Source organism: Adiantum capillus-veneris, chromosome 7 (genome assembly GCF_014529385.1).
Source record: "Adiantum capillus-veneris isolate H3 chromosome 7, ASM1452938v2, whole genome shotgun sequence".
Classification (NCBI taxonomy): domain Eukaryota; kingdom Viridiplantae; phylum Streptophyta; class Polypodiopsida; order Polypodiales; family Pteridaceae; genus Adiantum; species Adiantum capillus-veneris.
In genome coordinates, this window is record NC_140937.1 from 108,357,325 (window position 1) to 108,378,684 (window position 21,360).

A 21,360-nucleotide genomic window follows, 5' to 3' on the forward strand; every position below is an offset into this window, starting at 1 on the left:
TGAGAGGAGGGACGACAAGGGCGGAGGCAAGAAAGACGCGAGCCTGAGAGAGAGAGAGAGAGAGAGAGAGAGAGAGAGAGAGAGAGAGGAAGGTATTTCCACGTGGTGTACCGCCCGTTCTTTCTTAGACTGTAAACCCTCTCCTTTTCCATTTGTGACTAATACCATGATTTTTTGGTTTTCTATCAGCTGGTACCCCCTACTCTGAGTTTTACTATAAAATAAAATTATTTAAAAAAAAACAAATCAAAACAAAACAAGTTATTCTTTCGATTCTGTTGTGAAGGACGATCCTTGCAAACAGTATGGACAACAATCAAAAAATTTACGATGGTGAGGGTTAGCGTCACTGCAGGATTCTGAGGTCGCAAGGCGAGATCGAACGAGGGTTCACAGGATTGCAGAAGGGAATGTGCGGGAGCAGGTTGGGCAAGATTTTGACAGGCTGAGGCCTGTTAGCCACTGGCTGTGCGCTATAGCTGAGGGCCAATTCAAGGGATCGACGGTGGAGAATGAATCCACCGTTGATCCCATCTCCGCCATGCAAAAGAGATTTCCCTCGGATTTCCTCCCAGTTGCTCGCGCTGCGCCTCGAGCTCATCATCTCTCCCAGCGGACTCACACACGCTATCTAGTCCACCTATCATGACACGTTGCAAGCAATGTGAGTCGCGTGCATAATATTCTTGCCCCCCCCCCCCCCCTCCCCCTGCTGCATTGATCCGACGGCCCAAAGCACCCCGCCTTGCCAAAAATTCGCCTACGCCGTCGATCCTATGAGTGACACACCGTGCCACTTATAAACGAGGGTCGCCTAGGTGCTAGCTATAGCCTGTAGCAGTCAACTAAAAGCGCAATTTTTTCTCTCATGCTTAGGTGTAAGGACAAAGCGCGCTCACTTTAGTAAGCTTATCGTCGCTGGTCATTTTAACATGCACACTGATTTTGTGGTGTGGTCACGAACTTCAGTATTTGAAGTTGTGACCCTGGTAGCTGCCCTTCGGGCTAGCCATGGCCCATGATGGGAGATGAGGGTCAACCAAAGTTGATGATGGGTGGAGTTTGCAGAGGTCCTCAGTGTGCCTGTGATAATAGATGTGAAGTTAATGAGCACGGGAAAGTTCAAAGAGCGGATACTAGCCGAGGAGATGCTACTCGGGGTGGTTATGCTCAGTCAGAATAAGGAGTATGACGGCTATGTTCTGAATGTTGATTTCAAATTCGAAGCTAGCTTTGCAGAGCTTGGAGATTTGATGCACCAGATCCGTTGTCCTGTACTTCATGGGTCGGCGGATGACCACGCAAGGTTTATGGGAGTGGGTGATTGCAACACTTGGCAATCGTAACGAGATTAGCTGCTTCACAGTTGTGGGTAAAGGGTTCTATGTGGTGGCATGCACCTCTGAGCAAGCAATCCAAGATCTCGTGATAAGAGGAAGGATCTGGGGGGGCGTCCTACTTCACGTATGTCATGCGATGGATGTCCGAATTTTGTCTCAATGAGGAGATGATGACTTTATGCTCTGTGTGAGTCACACTAAAGAGCCTGCCTATAAGGCTTCATGATCATGTTCTTACCATCACTTCCACGTTGGGCCGAGACTACAGAAGATGAGATCCGGATTGGATGTCAAGGTGTGTGTATTATGTAACATGAGCCAACCATATGTTGACCTCAATATGGGAGAGTTTGGTGCCTTTCGGCAAGAGTTGGCGTTTGCCTCCTTCCGCAATGCTTGCTACAAATGTAGAAGAATTGAAACTATGAAACAGCCCCGAGGCGGCAGGAGTCAACCACGGTCTAGAGTGCAGGACGACTTGGAGGCGGATAACTAGAGAAGACATCCCTTTAATGGAGGGCACTGGGATGGAGGCAAAGTCTAGTGAACATGGTGGGACAGGCGGTGAGGTGGCTAAAGAAATGGATTGCCCATCAATGGAGGTACAAGAGGAACTAGCGGCACTAGATGGTCCTTTGGGTGAGGCAAGCAAAGAGACTGAGAGCCCGACAGAGGAGATGCAAGATAGATTGGAGCCTCTTGTTAACCAAGACATTGGGTTATCAATGCCCAATGAAACTAGCAAGCGTGAGCTTGTTGTTGCAATGATGTTCAGGATGCCAAAATAGACCTAATTAGACACATTGTCAAGGTTAAGGGTTAAGAAGATCTACACTAGTATTGTGAGCTTGCTCAACAGAAGAAGAAGAAGAAGAAGAAAAAAATTATCTTTTCTTTCAACATTTGTTTCCATGTGTCCTCGCTTGGCGGTCAAGGGGTGTGTTGTGGCAGGGCTATCTCCTTGGTGGCAAACCCCAAGACAATCATGGATCCCTAAGCTTCTGATAGTCTCAGGGTAGATCCCTTTGTCAGCTGATGTATGCTTATGATGGTGCTAGTAGATGCCATGGCTCGTTTCAAGCATGGCCTTCATTGTAATTTTTTGTTTTCAAAATATTATTTTATTCTCACTATTGTGAGTTTGGAGAGAAAAAGAAAAAAGAGAGAGAAGACAAGCCTCCTGTTTCGATGTGAGAGGTAGACACATTCTGCATCATACATGGTATTTAAAATTCAAAATCACAAGTTCAAAAGTTTGTGGCTTTAAAGTTTCGAGCCCTCATGGAATTCCAATTTGAAGCACAAAGATTTGCAATTTCTGTCTCAACTAAGCGGTGCTCTCCAAAAATCGGGCGTCCAAAGGGTTGAAGCGATCACAAAAGGGATTTAGGAGTAGACGAATGCCATTAGTAAAATTTTGGGGTCTTGTTTGGGCCCTGTAAGAATTTCCACCTCAACAAAGTTTTCATGCAATTTTGTTAGCACAAAAGTATTTTGAAGTTATAGAAAAAATCTATCAATAAGGTAACAAAGATTGTTGTTGCAATGATTAAGATTTTGCTAAAAGTTTGTGCCTTAAAGGATCTTACAAGATCTAAATGGACGTTCTACTTTGAAATAAGAGAAAGAAAGTTCCAACTCATTTGAGCTAAAAAAAGAAAGGCGGTAGCACCAATCTATTTCTATGAGAAACTTTTACAAATATTTGCTAAACAATCCTTGATTATGGAGAATGCACAATATAACAACCAATATTCTTTACTCTTTAAGCGTAAAGATCATCTCCATATAGACATAGACGCAAATTATGAGCCCATTCAAAAAAAGGAATAGATCTTTCACACTTACTAAGCTGCAGATGGATCACTTGAGACATACTAATCATAAACATCTTGATCTTTGGTGTGATGGAACACTTTATCCTATGGATTTCCTTGCTATGTATACTCCTCCGTTTAATAATCTTACATCTCTATTACATTTTGTTGGGGATGGGTCTCATGGTCTCTTGGGTTATTGCAATAACTTGGTGATGAGGAATACACAACAAGCAGTGATAAATCTAGAGATATTGAAGCAGCAACAAGCATCTTTGTTCAATTTATCGATGCAAAACAGTAAGCTTCAAGAACAAACACTTTTGAAGAACAAAATATTATCCTCCAAAGAAACCATTCCTGAGCTTGAAAAGGAGGTGCGAAGGACGAGGATAAGAACCACTCCACTTGGTCTTCGTCAAAGATGCAGAAGTGTTTCCAACATTGAAACCCTCAGAGTTGGAAGTGGAGGTCTTAAGCGCAGGATTCGAGCAATAAAGTATACCATTTTAGTACATATTCTTGTTGTAACAAAGTATTGATTATTAGCTAATCAAAAATATGTTTTTGCAGAGGCATGCTTCATCCTGAAAAGGAAAAGATCCTCAAATGGCCAAATCTTCATATTCCTCTTTGATTGCACCTCATGTTGAAAAAGAGGTTTTGGATGCCTCAAAGTTCACGAAGATAAAGCAGGATATAATCAGTGATTTTCTACAAAGCACAACCATTGATACTTTAGACGATCAAAGTGTCATAGATAATTGTGGCATCAGTCAAAAAGGATATTCAAGCATCTTTAAATCAGTAAAGATCCAGCTCAAAGATAAAAAGGTCTCATCTTCTATCTTGCCTATACCAGCTCATGTATGTCAAGCACGACAAGGTCTCAACAATGAAGTTTCACAATACTTGGGTGATTCATATTTCATCAACCAAGAGATTAGAAATGTGGGGCGAGTGGTACACTTTAATGAATCGTCTAATATTTTTTTCAATTTGCAAAATCTTCAGAATCAAATGGTCATATTTTATAATGTGACAAGCGAGGAGGTAGAAGGCAAACTAATCTTTGTGCTTAAGCTAGATGAATGTGAGATATTGAAGGCAAACTAATCTTTGTGCTTAAGCTACATGAATGGTAGAAGACAAAATAATCTTTTGTTCTTAAGACAGAATGAGTCACCATAACCCTCATGAATACAACACTTCAAGTAGTAGCACAAAATCTTGTGAACGACGATGATAGCTTCAGTGTACAATCAGAGAATGATATATGGTGGCTAGGAGCTTTGAGGTATGCGAACTTTTAAGCTTTCTCTAGTTAATGTATCAAGTAATGTTAATAACAAAAACTCATTTATGCAGGTTGACAAAGAAGACCATGACATTTTGTACTGGACATTTCACCAACTAGATATTCTTGATATCATTTGTAGACAAAAAAAGGAAGAACTTCTTCATGTTGAAGATATTGGAAGCTTCCAAGTAGAGTGGCATCTTGCTGGTGATCTCAAGACACTCAAGTGCATGTATAACAATGCAAAAGGTGCTAGCTCTTAATCACCTTGTCTATATTGTATGAACGAAGGTCACTCTTTGAGCTTGAAGCAGCACAACCGAAAACCCTCTAGAGCTGATGAGGATCCTAACTTCCGAGCCATTCTTGATATTCCACTTTCACATTTCCATATATGTATATTGCATGCATTGTGCAGGATTGTTGAGAAGCTCGTATATTTATACATTGAATATGCATGGAAGTTGAAGCTAAAGATTGAGTCAAGAAAAGCAATTGAGAAAGTAGAGCAAATACTATCAGAGATGGGGCTCTGCAGAGGTAAAGTAAAGATAATTGCTTGTCAAAAGCGTTCAACATCATCACATGAAGCTCCAGTAAACCTTCACTTGGAGGTTTGAAAGCTCGCAAATTTTGTCATTTCATGGTGAACTGGGCAAAATCAACAAGAGTCGTAATTGCTCAACAATAAAGTAGGAGCAGTGGAAGAAGCTTCATAATGCTATTAAAGACCATGCTAATAATGGAAAGGCTAGGAATCGCAAAGTAAAAGTGTGGATGGCTCTTGATGAGGTTTTTTGCTTACTTGACAAGAAAGAATGGATAGACAATGACAACATGAAATTAAAGTTAGCACTTTAAGCTTTTGGTAAAAGTATGCAAGATGCATAGAGTACTCAAAGCATTACCCACTACATGGTAATTCATACTTTTCTTCTTACAACCTATTTGATTAGTATAAATATAATTTTTATGACATGCAACATATTTTATACGATCATATGTTATGTTTCACAAGGCAATATGGATGTCCTGCAATATGGTCCACTCAAGGAATGGAAAAATCCCATTATCAAGCTCGTGGATCATACTTTTGACAACCTCAACATGGCAGAGGAAAAAATAGAGCGAACAACTTAAAGGAAGTTTTTTTTAATTCTATAGAATATTCTTGCTACGAATAAGGGAGAATAAAATTCTAGAGACAAAAAACAAGCTCTTGCAATAAAGATATCCAAACAAATTCAAAGACGACAGAGCTGGAAGGATTCTACTACAGAAGCAACCTTACATCAGTGGAGATCTAAGAGAGTGAGGGATAAAAAAGTTTGGGTTCTACCTCAAGATCCAGAACACATTCTATAAAAGTGTATACTTAATACAAATCTATTTTCAAATGATATCTTCAATGTCTTCAACATATTCTTGACCTAAACTTGAAGTGCCCTCTTTGTATTCAACCTGCTTCAAATCATCGTGTCGAAGTAGAAATTGTTTCTCGGAAGGAGAAAGATCTCTATAATGTTTAATTCCCTTTGCAAGAGCATATCCAATATATGCTAAATAACTTCTTGCAAGTGATCCTTGCATTGCATGACCATATCCAAAAACATTGATAGCACACCCTTTCTCCAAAAGGCTTACTTTGGTAGCATTTGGATGAAGAACATAGCCACCATACTTTGACAATGTGTTGTATACAAACAAAGGTATATAACCATCAGAGGAGTACTTCATCTGAAAAATAACTAAATGAGGACAAGCAAGGTACTTAATGTAGTGCTTTAGAGCAGCATCTTTGGTAAGATCAACGACTCTAGATGACCGTCTTAAGAGCTCAGCTTTTGGTGGTTGAATCTACAAACATATAAAATCAATCAATCATTAGAAACATTGAAAGCAAAGAAAAAAACTTTAGCTTATACAAATAAAGTGCTTACCGTAACATTCTCATCTGACACAAGTTGATTGTCCTTCCAAAAATTTATCGAACCAACACTTCATATTTTGAGATCTGGCTCCTGAATGATCAATACATCTTTATCTTGTTCATCTTCATTTTCACTATCCGCTTCTGAAAGATGATGATCTGTTATATGCCTTGATAAACTCTTCTTCGGTAGGCTCTTTATATTGAAGAGCTTCATTGAAACAAACGTCCAATGCTTTATGAGGCTCAAAGCAAACATCCAACTTTCCTAAAAGAGGATCTTTTTCTACAAAACCTTTGCATTTATTTGGCTCTTTATCAGTCCCAACATTATAGTTCAAGTGTTGTGCCAAAATAGCATACAATTCATCCTCTCGTAAACCAAATGACCTTTGGATATCTGAAAGCATTATATATTCTCCATGGCCAAGAGGAAAGAATGGTAGAATAGGCAAGGGCAATGTTCCTTCAAAAGTAGGGTACAAAGACTTCTCCAATGCAATTCTTCCTTCTCGATTCCTAGAAAGTTGAAAACTCTCAACTTCTTGCCACTCTTTTTCTACATCAAGAACTTCTTCATTGTCTGTTCATCTTTGATCACTTCACTTGATTTAGAGTTACTTTCATCCCTTTTTGCTTCTTCAGCATCACTATCTCTTAAGAACAAAAACAATAAACCCCACACTTTTCTTTGATAGTCTACATTTGTGTTTGCACTTCGGACATTTTGGAAGATTTAGTTTGACATTTTCTGATAAGGCGGAATACTTCTTGTTAAGCCTAGAGGATTGTGATCGATTCTTTTGAACCAAATCTATAGCCTGAATATATGCTTCATCAAAGTATAGTACCATTCTTGAATCCACCATTGATCAAACTCTTTGTTGTACTCCTGTAAAGCTTCTTTGTGAAAAATAAGAGTTACTTCAAGTTCAAAAGGAGTATCAAACATTGTATAAAATGAATCATATGATTCCATGGCTCCACAATCATATAGAAATTCTTACAGTAGAATCTTGGGATTGTTTTTATCTATAATAACAAATGTCTATATTAGAAGAGCAAGGTCATAATGCAATTATAAAAAAACTCTCTTGAACTATTGATGTATAATATACCTATGTCATCTGTATTCTGGGTAGACGTTACCAAATCGTCATAAATAGATGAGGTACCATCAATTTGAGAGTCATGTTTTCTTTTCAAATCAGCCATAACCTTTGGGCAGAGATTCTCTCTCTCTTTCTCTCTCTCTCTCTCTCTCTCTCTCTCTCACACACACACACACACACACACACACACAATTCAACTATATACATGCATGTATGTATTATGTAGATTAATATATGTGTGTATATGTGGGTATGTGTGTGCACTTGAAATGCATAGTAGTCAATTCAAACTAAATGAATACTATACGACGGGATTCAAGTGCACATAAACTATTGATGCTAGAGATGCACTTGAAATGCTTGAATGTGATCTCCAACACAATTGAACTCATTCTTTGAGCACTTGAAATTCTTGAAAGTGATTTCCAACACAATTGAATTCATTATTTGAGCATTTTAGGTGCATCCAACGAGTAAATTACGAGGATATGTGTTGGTTTTCTTCCCCCATATCCTCTCTCATACACAATAAGTTGATATCACATGTACTGTTTACAAATAATAAATTTTTATGGTATTTTTGGACCAACTACAATCGTGGATAGACTTTGTTATTGCATTGAAAAAACCCTTCCTTGGAGTCTTGGATGCTAAGGTTCTAGCTAAAGTTCTAAATAAAGAAACCCTAGGAATCCCTACTCGCAAAATACACTAGATTTATACTAGTAGCTTGCCAGGTTTATTAGCTCGATCTGCCAAGATTCCACGTTGTCATGCTTCTTTGCTTCTGGTTGTAGACGGATAAGCAGTCGAGGCGTAAACCAAACAAAACAAGTGCGGTTAGAGCAACCGTAAGAGAAAATCACGACTTGAAACAAGTGTGGTTAGAGCAAGCGTAAGAGAAAATCATGACTCGAAACAAAAGTAACATTGAAAAATAAGAAGAAAGTACTTATCAATACTTCATTGGTGCTGACAACCAGAAGATGCTTCCAATAATTTGAAATCTGAAAACCATGTTACAAATCGGTTGCATACGCCATCGTTGGTATGCTTGTTGATATGCATACCCATTTATCAAAAATCCCAACTCGATGGAAGCAATCTGTAATTGTCAAACAAATCCCACATTTTACAATTTACCTGCTCTTTAGTTCCCACAAATTTCCGTTCCGTCCTCTACCCAATCAAATTTTGGCCTGCTCTCTATCTTGTAAAACACATCCCTTTTCACGCCCTTTTTTATCATAACTATGATTCGCCTTCCAAAGACCTTCCATTGTCTTGTTAAGTTCAACTATGCTCTCGCCCACCTCCCACTAACCCTCCTTGCTTGTCCTTATTTTTATTGAGGGAGATCGAGACACCTTGAAGCCCACCTTGTATTGCCTATCTCCACGGTAATGGCAGCCTCGAGGTCTCAAAGCTTCGCCCAGAGAGATCCCTCTTTTTTTTTGCGTGCTTTACCGGTGGGCTCCAAGCTTGAGAGAGAGAGAGAGAGAGAGAGAGAGAGAGAGAGAGAGAGAGAGCTTCGCGTGTTTGTTGAGCAATGGCGTGTCCTCCCATTGGGTACACAAGAAGAGAGAGACAGGTTTCTCTAAGTGCGTGCGGCTGCAGAAGCGGCCCAGTGGACGCAAGTTGCCATTTTGGCAGCATGCTGACAGTGGATGGCGGTCTGACGACAAAAAACGGCACTATGACGTGGTAGGTCTATAAGGGCAGTGTCCCACGCCCGGTAGGGTCCTGTTTTTCTAAGTAAAGGCAAGGGAAGGTACGCTAGAGACCTCACAAGTGCCCCCCCCCCCCCCCTCGAGTGTTCATGTGAGAGAGATCCTTGAAGGATGCCAGATGAAAAGCTTCGGAGGCCAAAGAAGCCAATCCAAAGGCCGGACAAAGTGGGCTTCAAAGGGGACCAAAGCTCAATTTTGAGCGCACAATAGCTCATTATATTCGTCTTCGCCTACACTCTCACAAAAATAATTATGGTGTATGTCGAACTCCGAAGCCGAAAGTTATGGCACCATGTGTGAATTCCTATGTATCAGAATTGGGGGCCAAAGAGAAGAGTGACCCAGCCCAAAAGTAGAAGATTTCCACCACACGGGCTTGAGCCCACACAATAGCCAATTGATTGGACTTATTTCAAACGAGCTAGCCATTCGGTCTTTCCTTCCTTTTCTTACCATTCACAAGAGAGCGAGAGAGAGAGACTCTCTTTTTGCTACAGCTGCGTAGACAAGGGGAAAGTCTCTTGAGGAGACCAGACAATGGGAGACATTGAGCACGGACTCAACAGTCAAATGTGCATTCCTCATAGCAGACTTCAAAGCCCACTTATATCAAAGGTATATTAGTAGACAAAGCCATCAACAATGTTAGAAAAAACCCGGGGTCGAGTGTATTTTAACCGGCTGAAATTATAAAATCCCGATTAGATTTTGAGCTTGCCTATAAGAAAACCGGTAAATTTACACAAGTTTTAGTGTAATAACCGGCAAAACCTTCAAATTTTGACCTAATTACTGGGAGAATTTCAAGTTTCCCCTAATTTTTGATCGGTTAGGGAAAATGTATTTTTCTAGCCTTGGGCCCACTAAGCTTGGGAGAGCTAGACGTCCATGTGACCACGATAGTGACGGAGGCTCCATCAAAGCATCGGGACTATTCTAGCACGATATGGAAGACACCCATTAGAGGTGAACATTGACATTGCTCTTCAACATGAATAATACTTTCTCAAACAACGCCCGACGTCGGGCATCCTCCGACATTGACGATGATGATGATGATTTTAGTTTGACAATTATAGTGTTTTAGTTTTAGTTTTTCCTAGTCTTTCGTTTTACTTCAATTTATTTTTGTACCTAGACATTTGGTCTCTCTCTCTCTCTCTCTCTCTCTCTCATGCGTTGAAAAACGTCCGCCTCTGTCGTTGCTGCTGCTTCCACTGCTGAGGATAGAACCGCTTCCTGACGACGCGGATGCTGACGCTTGCTGACGACGACGCTGTTGACGACGGAGCCTCTGCTGCTGCTGAAGACAGGCGCTGGCACTTCTGCTGCTACTGGCGACGGGCGCCTCTGCTGCTGCTGCTAGCGACTGGTGACGGGTGCCTCTGCTGCTGCTAGCAACAGGGAGCGCTTCCACAGGAGCCGACTCACGTGCCGACAGAGTTGACGACGACGGGCTGCTGCTGGACGATGGCAACATTGCTGCATACGGTGTGAAGCCTTGGAGTGCTGCTGTGACGAGCTTGCAAGTGACCCTGTACGGCACAAAGGCGCACAGGAAAGCACGAAACCCTAGGAGCAGCTGGTACATGTGTGTGGAGAGAGGGAGAGAGAGAGAGAGAGAGAGAGTGTGACGGTTTAAACTCTAGAAATTCTCACCTTTTATATTTAAATTTTTATTGACAAATATAAAAAAGAAAGTCAAATTACTAGGTTTTTTGAAGAAGAAAAAGAAGAAGAGAGTTTTAAAGTCGTTGGAAACTATCCCAAAGGACCTTAAAGAGCTAGCCGAGGAGGGGAGTTGAACTCAAGATCTGTTATTCAAGATGGAAATCGCATAACCAATCTACCACACTTTGGTGATAGAAAATTATTTGACAAGTTGATATGTGATATGATGTTTAAAAGCTCTCAAGTAATTTTTAGTAGAATTCGTAAGTTCTACTGATTTTTGTCTATTCAAACTTATAATCTATGTAATATTTTGCAGTTTAGTTGGTTGAAGATGTATTTACGAACCTTGTTTATTGCGAATAAATACGGTGACTTTCTAGGCGAATGCATGTGCATGTGTGTGTGTGTGGATGGGAGGGTGTGTATCCTACTCTCACTGGATGTCCTTGAAATGCTATTTGCCTTTACAAAATATTTAAAATGCCTCTATAGCTTTTCAAGTACATCCAACTGAAATACACACACACACACACACACACACACATAATATATATTATATGTCTATTATGTATGTATATTACATGCACTTACCTACTTGCTCATTTACACTCAATCGGTCCACAACCCTTTACGCCTTAGCCCACACAACTAGATCTGCCTCGGTCCTATTAACTGTCCAAGCCTCCCTCTCCTTCTCTTGCTGGTTCCCCCTTCGTGAGTCTATCTAAAATGAATTAGGATCCCTATGAAACAAACGCATATATGATTTATATTATCTAGTATTATATATGATAGATACATAAATAAGATGATTATATGATACATATTATATATTATAGCTAAACAAATAGATTAGATAAATACAACCTCTTGACCTTTCTATGTATGGACATGTGTGTGTGTGTGTGTGTGTATACTCACACTTATCTTTTGGTAAATCTGATATGTATACACACACACACACACTATACATATTTATGTATAGTGTGTGTGTGTGTGTGTGTGTGTGTATACATACTAGATTTACAAAAAGAGAGAGAGAGAGAGAGAGAGAGAGAGAGAGAGAGAGAGAGAGAGAGATTTACATGTGTGTTTATGTTTCACTGACATATACTTGAAATGCTATTAAGCCCTCAATAACTATATGTTATTAGTGTGTATGGCATTTCATGTACATTTAAGTGGAAGTACAAACACACATACATAGGGGGAAGAGAGAGAGAGAGAGAGAGAGAGAGAGAGAGAGAGAGAGAGATATCTGCATGTTTATGTTTCACTGGCATATACTTGAAATGCTATTAAGTCCTCACAAGTATATATTATTAGTGTGTATGGCATTTCATGTACATCTAAGTGGAAGTACACACACATACATAGGGGGAGGGGAAGAGAGAGAGAGAGAGAGAGAGAGAGAGAGAGAGAGATAGATAGATAGATAGATAGTTCTATTATCGTCCTGGGAGGTCAAATATGACCTATGGGACCAAATGAACATGTCACGTGGTGTGAGTGGAGTTCATAAGTGACTCTCAATGCTCAAAAATGGCTGAAATGAGCGTCGCAATAGAGAGTCCACATCGTGGTTGGGAGAGGAAGGTATGTAGGGAGAGATCATGGCTGAATATATGGGGAAAAGAGGACCTAATGTGGTCAAAAGCTGAGCACTCAAGTAGTGTGTGGTACTCACTCTCTCGCACTTAACGAGGGCATAAGGTACAAAGTCGATGACACTCCTCGCTAGTGCCCCAACGTCCTGTCTCGCAGCGTAGAGAATGGGAGCTAAGACGAATGGAGGCAATGGTGCGGATCGCACTCAATGGGATGGGCTCAAGGATGTAGGAATGGGTTCGGTTACCTCGTTCCGAGAAGAAGAGAGATTTGTAGTTTGGGGCAACGTGTGTGGTGTAATGGCTGAAGCGAGAACCTCCGGATTTCTCCCAAGCCGTGATACATTGGCGTTGTAAGAAGGCCTCATTAACTTGGGAGTCGATCGACGCATCCTTGACCAAGTGACATGCATCCCATCTTCCAAACCATTTCTTGATATCAAGCATCCACCCCGAACTTAGTATTTTGCTCTTGCATGTCTTTTGAACCATTTGACTTGCTTCATATGCGATTCTAGGAAGTCGATGCAAAGGGCTACGTTGTGTCTTACGCATGTACTCCACAACCCTTTGCATGCCCAAGACCTCAATGGGAAGCAATCCGGACTCAAGAAGTAAGAGCATGTAGGGTGTTTGTGTCTTGACTTGGAGAAAGTTGGTGAGAAAACGCTTTTGGACATTCTCAAACTCTTTCCAAGTAGACTTCCCGATGCTTCCACCCCACACCTCCACTCCATAAAGAAGCACCGGTGTCACCAATGTGTCAAAGAGGTACTTTTTGAGAGCCCAACACTTGATCTCTCCTGCATTGCACATGTTCTCAAATGCATAATAGGCCCTCTTTCCGGCTTCCAAGCGACGCATTGCACAATCCTTCCATTTATGATTGGATGGAACCTCAAGGCCAAGGTACTTGAAGTGATCTACCACTTCAAGTTTCTCATTGTTATATACAATGCATGGATTTTCATCATTGAGGGTCTTTACAAGCATAACCTTGGTTTTGGATCCATTCACAATCAGCCTGCTATGTAGGCAAAAGCGTTCCAAGGCACTCATAAGCTTTTGTGCATCTTCTAAGGTATGTGCCAAGAGCACTACATCATCGGCATAAAGCAAAAGCATGATCACCGCATTTCCAATCTTAACCTCTTCTATGCCTTCTTGCTGCATAAAGTCAAGAACCATGCATTCCAATTCATCAATGAGTAGCCCAAAGAGGGTTGGGGAAAGTGGGCATCCTTGTTTGACACCAATACTGCTTGCAAAAAATTCTGAAATTCCATCTCCCATACGTAATTGACATATCACTTTTTGGTAGATGCGAAAGACTGCATGCATAAATTCTCTCGGCACTTGAAGGCTTTGCATACGTCTCCAAAGATTTCCTCGCGGTACCATGTCAAAAGCTTTCTTGAAATCCACAAAGCAACAATACAACTTTTTTCCTTTCAATCGAGACGCTTCCATAAGAACTCGAAGAGTGACAAGGTGATCAATAGTGCTATGATGCTTTCGAAAACCTGCTTGGCCAAGTGCACGTTTGCCATTCTTTTCAGCCCATTCACTTATCTTCATCTCCATGATACATCCAAATAACTTTGCCATTAAAGAACCAACCATTATAGTGCGATAGTTGTTCACATTGTTTACATCTCCTCCTTTGTGCAAAGGTTTGATCCAATTTGCACTCCAATCATGAGGCATGCCATACTGAAGTGCAAGGTTAAACATATCGCATATCCAATATCGTGTTTTCTTGCTTGTCCATTTAATCATTTCAGCCTTGACACCTTGAAGGTCACCTGCCTTACGAGTATTATCTTATTGAATATTTTAGTGACACTTCCATTCTTGCAGCGCATGCTCATAGAGTTACAACTATGCCTAAAGACATGACAAGCTTAAGCATGCTTAGACACTGTTACGAGCAATTTTGATATATGCCATCATTTATAGATTAAAAAATAAAAGACATTTTTCTGATTCCTCCTGCAAGAAGGCCCAAAGAGTTGAACTAGAAGAAAAAGACATACATAGTAGAGATACCAGGTTGAACCAAGACATAATTGAGAGGCTAAAATTAAAATAGGATGACCATGAAGAGTTAAAGAGGAAGGCTCAACAATTGGAGATTTTGCAAAGAGAAGAAAAGGTTTTAAAGACTTTAAATGCTATTGATCCAAAGATCAAAGTCTTAATGAAAGGCGATAACCATGTTGCCTTTGTCCCTTCTTTGGAAGCTCAAGATGTCCAAATATTGAAGAGCTTTGACAATGACATCTCTGATACCCTTGTCATGATTTTTCTAAGGTAATATTTTTTTGTGTTTTTAATGACACCCATTGCTTTTATGATACTAACTTAAGTGTTCAATTGCAACATGATCAAAGAAGAACTTCTTGAAGACCCACAAGATGAGGTGTTTATAATTGACTGTCAAATCTCTTGTCTTTTAGATGAAAGAAAGCCTCCCTAAGAGCTTATAGCTTGGTTTACCCATTGCAATCCAAGTGTGAGAACTATTATTTTGCCATATATCTCAAGGTAAATCATTATTGTGTACTACAACAAGTGTTGTTAATTGTGAAATTTATTTGTGTTCATCTTTTTTATAGGAGCCAAATTGTTTCAACATTCGCGTCAACATCTTACTTGCCACCATTGAAAGCTTCCATGCTTTGGGCAGTATTTTTATAGAGGTTATATATCGAAAGATTCAGGTTTGAGTTCTCTTTTTTGTACTAAACTCTTGTTGTTTTTGTAAGTTTCTTTTGTCTTATGAATTATTTTGGTTGATAGGTACCACAACAAAAGGACAATCATAAGTGTGGATGGTATTTACTGTACAATGCCAAAGCCATGTTGGATCATGTTTACAAAAGTGAGACCTCTCAGGTCTATTTCTTTATAACACTTAATGCACAAACAATATAGTTGCTTTGACTGCCAAAATTGTTTTTGTATTGTAGCTTTCTATTACAACATACACAGAGCTTGATGTAGCACACTTTCACATGGAGAAAATTAAAATCATGATGAGAGAATTTCAATGCAAATAGTTGGAGTAATTGCAAATCTTGCTCAAAGAAAATGTTACCATATACATGTGGTAGTGATGTGTGTGAACACACTAGGACTGTCGGGGCATTTTTTCCCTCTTTAGGAGGTTTTTTCCCCCGTGCATTGTATATACGCCCATCACTCTAGGGCTATCTATCTTTCCATTGCACACTAAGTAACACACTCTCTATTGTGTGCCTTGGGCTTCCTTCGTCTTCTCCAAGCTGTGTGTGTTTCTCTGCAACCCTAATTCCAACAATTGGTATCAGAGCAGGTCACGTCCTCCCGGGCTTAGTCGCCAGCTGCTCCAGCACAAGCCTGCTCACTTTCTCTGATTTCAATGAGCTTTGGCAAGCGTTCGCAGGTCGACAAAATTTTTGGGAAAACTCTAAGAGCTTGGTCTACTCAGAATTTTGATTTGGGCTCATTTCAGCCTCCGTTTCCACTACAGGCAGTACTGCACAAGCTATTTCGTCATTTTGTGCAGAATTTCTGTCAATGTCATTTTCTGCATAACAAGTGCCTTATAGTCTTCTACGGTTTGTGCTATATAGCACAGGTTGTTCCCGCTCCGTTTCTCCTATTTTCGGGCAATTTTCTCATCAGGTGCAACATTTACCATGGCTGACAACAACAACACAGATGTGTTCAAGATGTTTGCTACTGAGGACAGGTTGGATGGGGACAACTACCCTATGTGGGCTTATATGATGCAACATGTTCTTGTGTCAAAGGGTGTCTGGAACATTGTGCAGGGCATTGATGTACGTCCTAGTTCTGAGGATGTAGGCAATGTTGAGGATGTTGCAGGTCTTGCTGCAAGGATTGCAGCTGTTAGAGTTGTTTTGCCTACGGCAGAACAAGCTCGTTGGGATGTTAAGGATGCGCAGGCTCATGCATTGATTGCGTTGTCTGTGAAGCGCACCATTGTTCCTCACATCCGTTCATCAAAATCTGCAAAACAGGCTTGGGATATTTTAGCAGGTCTTTATGCAAGCCGCAATGAGGCTAAAATTGCTTTGCTGCGTAAAGAGCTGGAATCGAAGATTATGCATGAGGAAGATGATATGGACACTTTCCTTGCTAGTGTCAAGGATATCAATGAGCAGCTTATTTCTGCAGGTGAAGTAATTTCAGACAGTTCCCTTGTGCAGACTGTTCTTGATGCTTACCAGATTCCTACCAAACTTTTGCTAGTACTTGGAGACTAATGACCCAAGGAAATCCTGAAGTTGTCAAGTTTGATGCATTATGCACATTGCTGTTGCAAGAGTCACTTTCTAGAAAAAATAGGACTAGGCAGCGTGCAGTTGAACAGGCTTTTATTGCTTCTCAAAGAAAGGGTGGTTACAACAATACAGCCACTTCTTATGGTTCTGCTGCGAGTGGCAAAAATTCTGTTCCTAATGCTTCTGCTGGCAGTACTTCATCTGGCAATTCTGGTGATAAGGGCAAAAAGAAGATGCGTTGCCATTATTGTAAAGCCAATGATCACTTGATCAAGTCGTGTCCTAAGTTGAAGGCCAAAGAGGCTAAGAAGAAAGAGGGTGGTTCCACTTCAAATGCTGGTTCCACTACAAATGCAGCCATTGTTGAGTCTTCTGTGAAAGGAGACTGTGTTGTTGATGCAGAGTGCACTTACAATCCTGCTGTCCATGATGCATGCTTGTCAGTTGCTGCAGATTCACATGTGTGGTATTTCGACAGTGGTGCTATAAAGCACATTACCTCACATCGTGAGTTGTTTACCTCTCTTGAGTCTGTCCCTCATGGGAATTCAGTCACTTGTGCCAACAACGCCTCTTATCCAGTTCAGGGGGTTGGAAAGATTGTGCTCACTGCTGCTAATGGCAGTTCCTTCACACTTGTTGATGCACTTTATGTACCTGGGATCAAGAGGAATCTCTTGTCTGTATCCGCACTTGCTAGACTTGGAATTGTAGTCAAATTTGTGGATGACAGATGTACAGTTCATGATCTCACTTTTGGTGATGAAATTGTTGCATCTGGGATTTTGTGCCATGGGTTGTATAAGCTCACTTTGTATGACAAGTGTGGACAAAATTTTGCAACTGCTGTTGCAGATTCAAGGGCTATTTCAGATGCAAAACTTTGGCATGCACGTTTTGGTCATCTGAATTTTGCCAGTTTACTATTTTGCAGAAATTTGATATGGTTGCTTCTTTGCTGCCTCTTGAAGCACCTGTCAAACATGTTTGTGAAGGCTGTATTTTCGGTAAGATGCAGCGTTCTAAATTTCCAAAGGATGGTTCAGTTCGGGCCACATGCAGGTTGCAGCTTGTGCATAGTGATGTTTGTGGGCCCATGCAAACTCCGTCCTTGGGAAATTACCTGTACTTCGTGACTTTCATAGATGATTACTCCAGGCATGCATGGGTATTTCTGCTTAAAGCGAAGTCCAAAGTTTTTATGTGCTTCACTGGACCAAATGAGAGACATATTGCTGAATTTAAGGCTGATTTGAATGCTACTTTCAAGATGAAAGATTTGGGGCTGTTGCATCATTATTTGGGTATACAGTTTAAGCAGTGTGATGGTGGTATTGCCTTGTGTCAGAAAAGTTACATAGAGACATTGCTATGTAAGTTTGGACTTGAGGATTGCAAACCTATTGCCACTCCCATGGAAACAGGTTTGAAGTTGAGTCTACATGATGCTGGTGATCCTGCTGATGTCACTCTTTACCAAACTGCTGTTGGCTGCCTCATTTATGTATGCAACACGAGGCCGGATATTCAGTTTGCAGTCTCATAGGTCAGCAGATTTATGCATAGCCCAGGGTCTAAGCATTGGCAGACTGTCAAGAGGATTTTCCGCTACCTTAGTGGCACTTTACATCTTGGCTTGTTTTATCCCAAGGGGGGATCATTGCTGCCAGACCTACATGCTTTTTCGGACTCAGATTGGGCTGGTTGTTTTGACACGCGAGTGTCTACAAGTGGTTTTTGTTTCATGCTTGGCAGTTCATGTATATCATGGTTGAGCAAGAAGCAACCTACTGTGGCCACTTCGAGTTGTGAGGCTGAGTACAGGGCAGTCTTCACAGCTACGGTTGAGTGTGTATGGCTCAGACGCCTTATGGATGATTTGGGTGTTGGACAGGACACTGCCAACACTATCTACACTGACAGTCAGAACGCATTGGTAGTTGCGAGGAACCCAGTTTTTCATGCTCGCACAAAGCACATTGAGGTGCATTACCACTATGTCAGGGAGAGGCTCTCAGCAGGAGAGATTAGCTTGGCTTATGTGCCAACACAGGACAACCTTGCAGATCTTTTCACAAAGGCATTGTCTCGTGAGAAGCTTCAAGCTTTCCGCAAAGCTTTGGGCTTACTCCCCTTTGTGGACTGATCCTGTCCTCAGGGCATGGCACTTCCCTTTACTCATGTGCCAGCTCTCGTTCACCGCATCACTCCAGGGGGGATTTGTTACCATATACATGTGGTAGTGATGTGTGTGAACACACTAGGACCGCCGGGGCATTTTTTCCCTCTTTAGGAGGTTTTTTCCCCCGTGCATTGTATATACGCCCATCACTCTAGGGCTATCTATCTTTCCATTGCACACTAAGTAACACACTCTCTATTGTGTGCCTTGGGCTTCCTTCATCTTCTCCAAGCTGTGTGTGTTTCTCTGCAACCCTAATTCCAACAGGAAAAGCTAGAGTTTGATAAAAGAGAGGCCACAGATGATGACCTATTAAAGTTTTTTAAAGAGATGGAGTGGTTTGAAGATGAAGATTGTCTCGCAGAAGAATCGCCATCACAAAAAGAAGAGGTTTACAAAAAAGATCTGCCGAGTGACCCTCATGTAGAAGAATTTTTTGAAGACAGAGACATAAAGAAGTCACCAATGCCAGAAGCATCAATAGTAAGCACCTCATGAAAGGACCAAAAAGAGATTGAAAGTGACAATGTATCTGAAACACAATAAATGTATTTGAAGTACGTTGTGTATTAAAGAAGATTTCTTTAGATTAAGACCTTGTCTTTACCTTCTTCGTATTTGGATTTTTGTACCTAAGTGATAATTATACAGACTACATTTAAATATATTTCCTTGCACTTACATACTTCTCTCTTCTCTTGGATACCTATCAAGATAAAGAATTATGTTAGTAAAAAACCTTTATGTTTCATTTAAACCTGTCGTTTTGATGGAACTACTTACTTGTCTACCATTGATTTGAATTAAAAAATATTAGGAAAGATCAACTTCATCTTCATTTATCAAATCTTGTCGAAGTTGTAGAAGATTGCACTCTCCACCAATAGATAGAGTGGTTTGAAGTTCTTCATTCATCCACACATCAATGTGCACTAAAGGATTGTCTTGCATATTTTGAAAGTCTTGATCCAATATCACAGGAACACCGTTCACTCTATGAGATCTCTGATAGGAAAATATCATGATAAAGTTTTGACTTTTTATCATGTACTTCACGTTTACACTTGATGCATCCACTTTGCAGTCAATTCCAATAGAATGACAAAAATCCCATCCTTTGTCTAAAAACTCAAGTATTGTGTCAAGGTCTACATTCTTACACACAAGCATGGTATTTTTAAGAGCTATTGGACATTCACTTGTGGAAAAAAATCCACAAATACATGGATTGGCATGCTCGCTTTGATTTTCACAAGCCTACTTGCTACATTAGGCTTCAACCTTTTTTGCACTTCATTAAATAGCTTCAAACGAAATGCCTCACTAATGTCACTAGTTGGCAAGGGCCAGTCTGAACTTAAAATACGATAAAGAAAGCTTTTCTGGTGTTCTAGAAGAAAGATCGGTATCGACATGAAAGAAACTATCATAAAAGAAAACACCTAGCTCTGCAAGTTGTCGATTTGTTCTTCCTTGATACTGCTGACTACCAATGAAAGCATGGTAGACATTGATTACTCCTATTATACAGTCCAGTTATTGCCATTCTTCATAGGAAGAAGGATAGACATCTACAAAATAAATAAACAAAATCATAATAAAATTCAAAGAAACCACATTAATAAACACTTCTGCTTTATAACTTACAGTTTGCAAGGTCCATTGGCCATTCAGAAAGTGTAAGCTCTCTATGCATATAAACATGTTGAACAAGAACTTCTTTCACAGATTTCTTGTTGTCATTGACATGAAAAATTTTCACCCTTGCCTTCCAAGATGATAAAAATTCATTTGTACTTTGCCTCTTTTGCTTTCTTGATTGCATTAGAATCCAAGATCCTTTGGTTATTATCAAAGGTATCCAATGATTTTGATAATCAAGTGTATTGAAAAGAGTTATAGACTCAATAGAAGCAGAGGGTTTACGTAACCTGCTTGAGGAAGCCATAGAATGCAGAGAGAAAACAAGAGAAACTTGAGAAGAGGAAGTTCAAGAAGCTTTAGATGAGAGAAGTATAATTAATCATAAGTAACTTATGAACGGGATATTTTTGTGACTAGCAGTCCACTTATGCATGATTTTAATAATAAGAATATATTTTTCCTTGAGAGAAGGACTGCATCATGAAAGTACTGGTTGATTTGAAAGGGACTCTTTTTAAATGAAATAAAGCTTCTTAATCTTTGAGAACAATGAATAAAGCTTCTTGATCTTTGAGAACAATGAAGATTGATATCTTTGTTTTAAGGGTTTACTAGTCGTTTTCACTTCTCTTTTTTACAAAATTCTTCTTTTTAAACTCTGTTCAGTGACACTTTTCACCGTTATGGTGGCTTAAAGCTGATTGGTTTTTATTTTTTCGCCCTCAATTCTTA

At 40.2% G+C, this 21,360-nt stretch overlaps 3 pseudogenes; 2 read left to right on the top strand and 1 right to left on the bottom strand.

The window, feature by feature from the left end:
- The first annotated feature begins 3,264 nt into the window (after positions 1–3,264).
- LOC147454401 (uncharacterized) lies at positions 3,265–4,720 on the top strand (annotated as a pseudogene).
- A 1,129-nt stretch (positions 4,721–5,849) lies between these two features.
- LOC147454402 (uncharacterized) lies at positions 5,850–6,797 on the bottom strand (annotated as a pseudogene).
- A 3,683-nt stretch (positions 6,798–10,480) lies between these two features.
- Positions 10,481–19,482, top strand: LOC147454403 (uncharacterized; annotated as a pseudogene).
- The last annotated feature ends 1,878 nt before the right edge of the window (positions 19,483–21,360 follow it).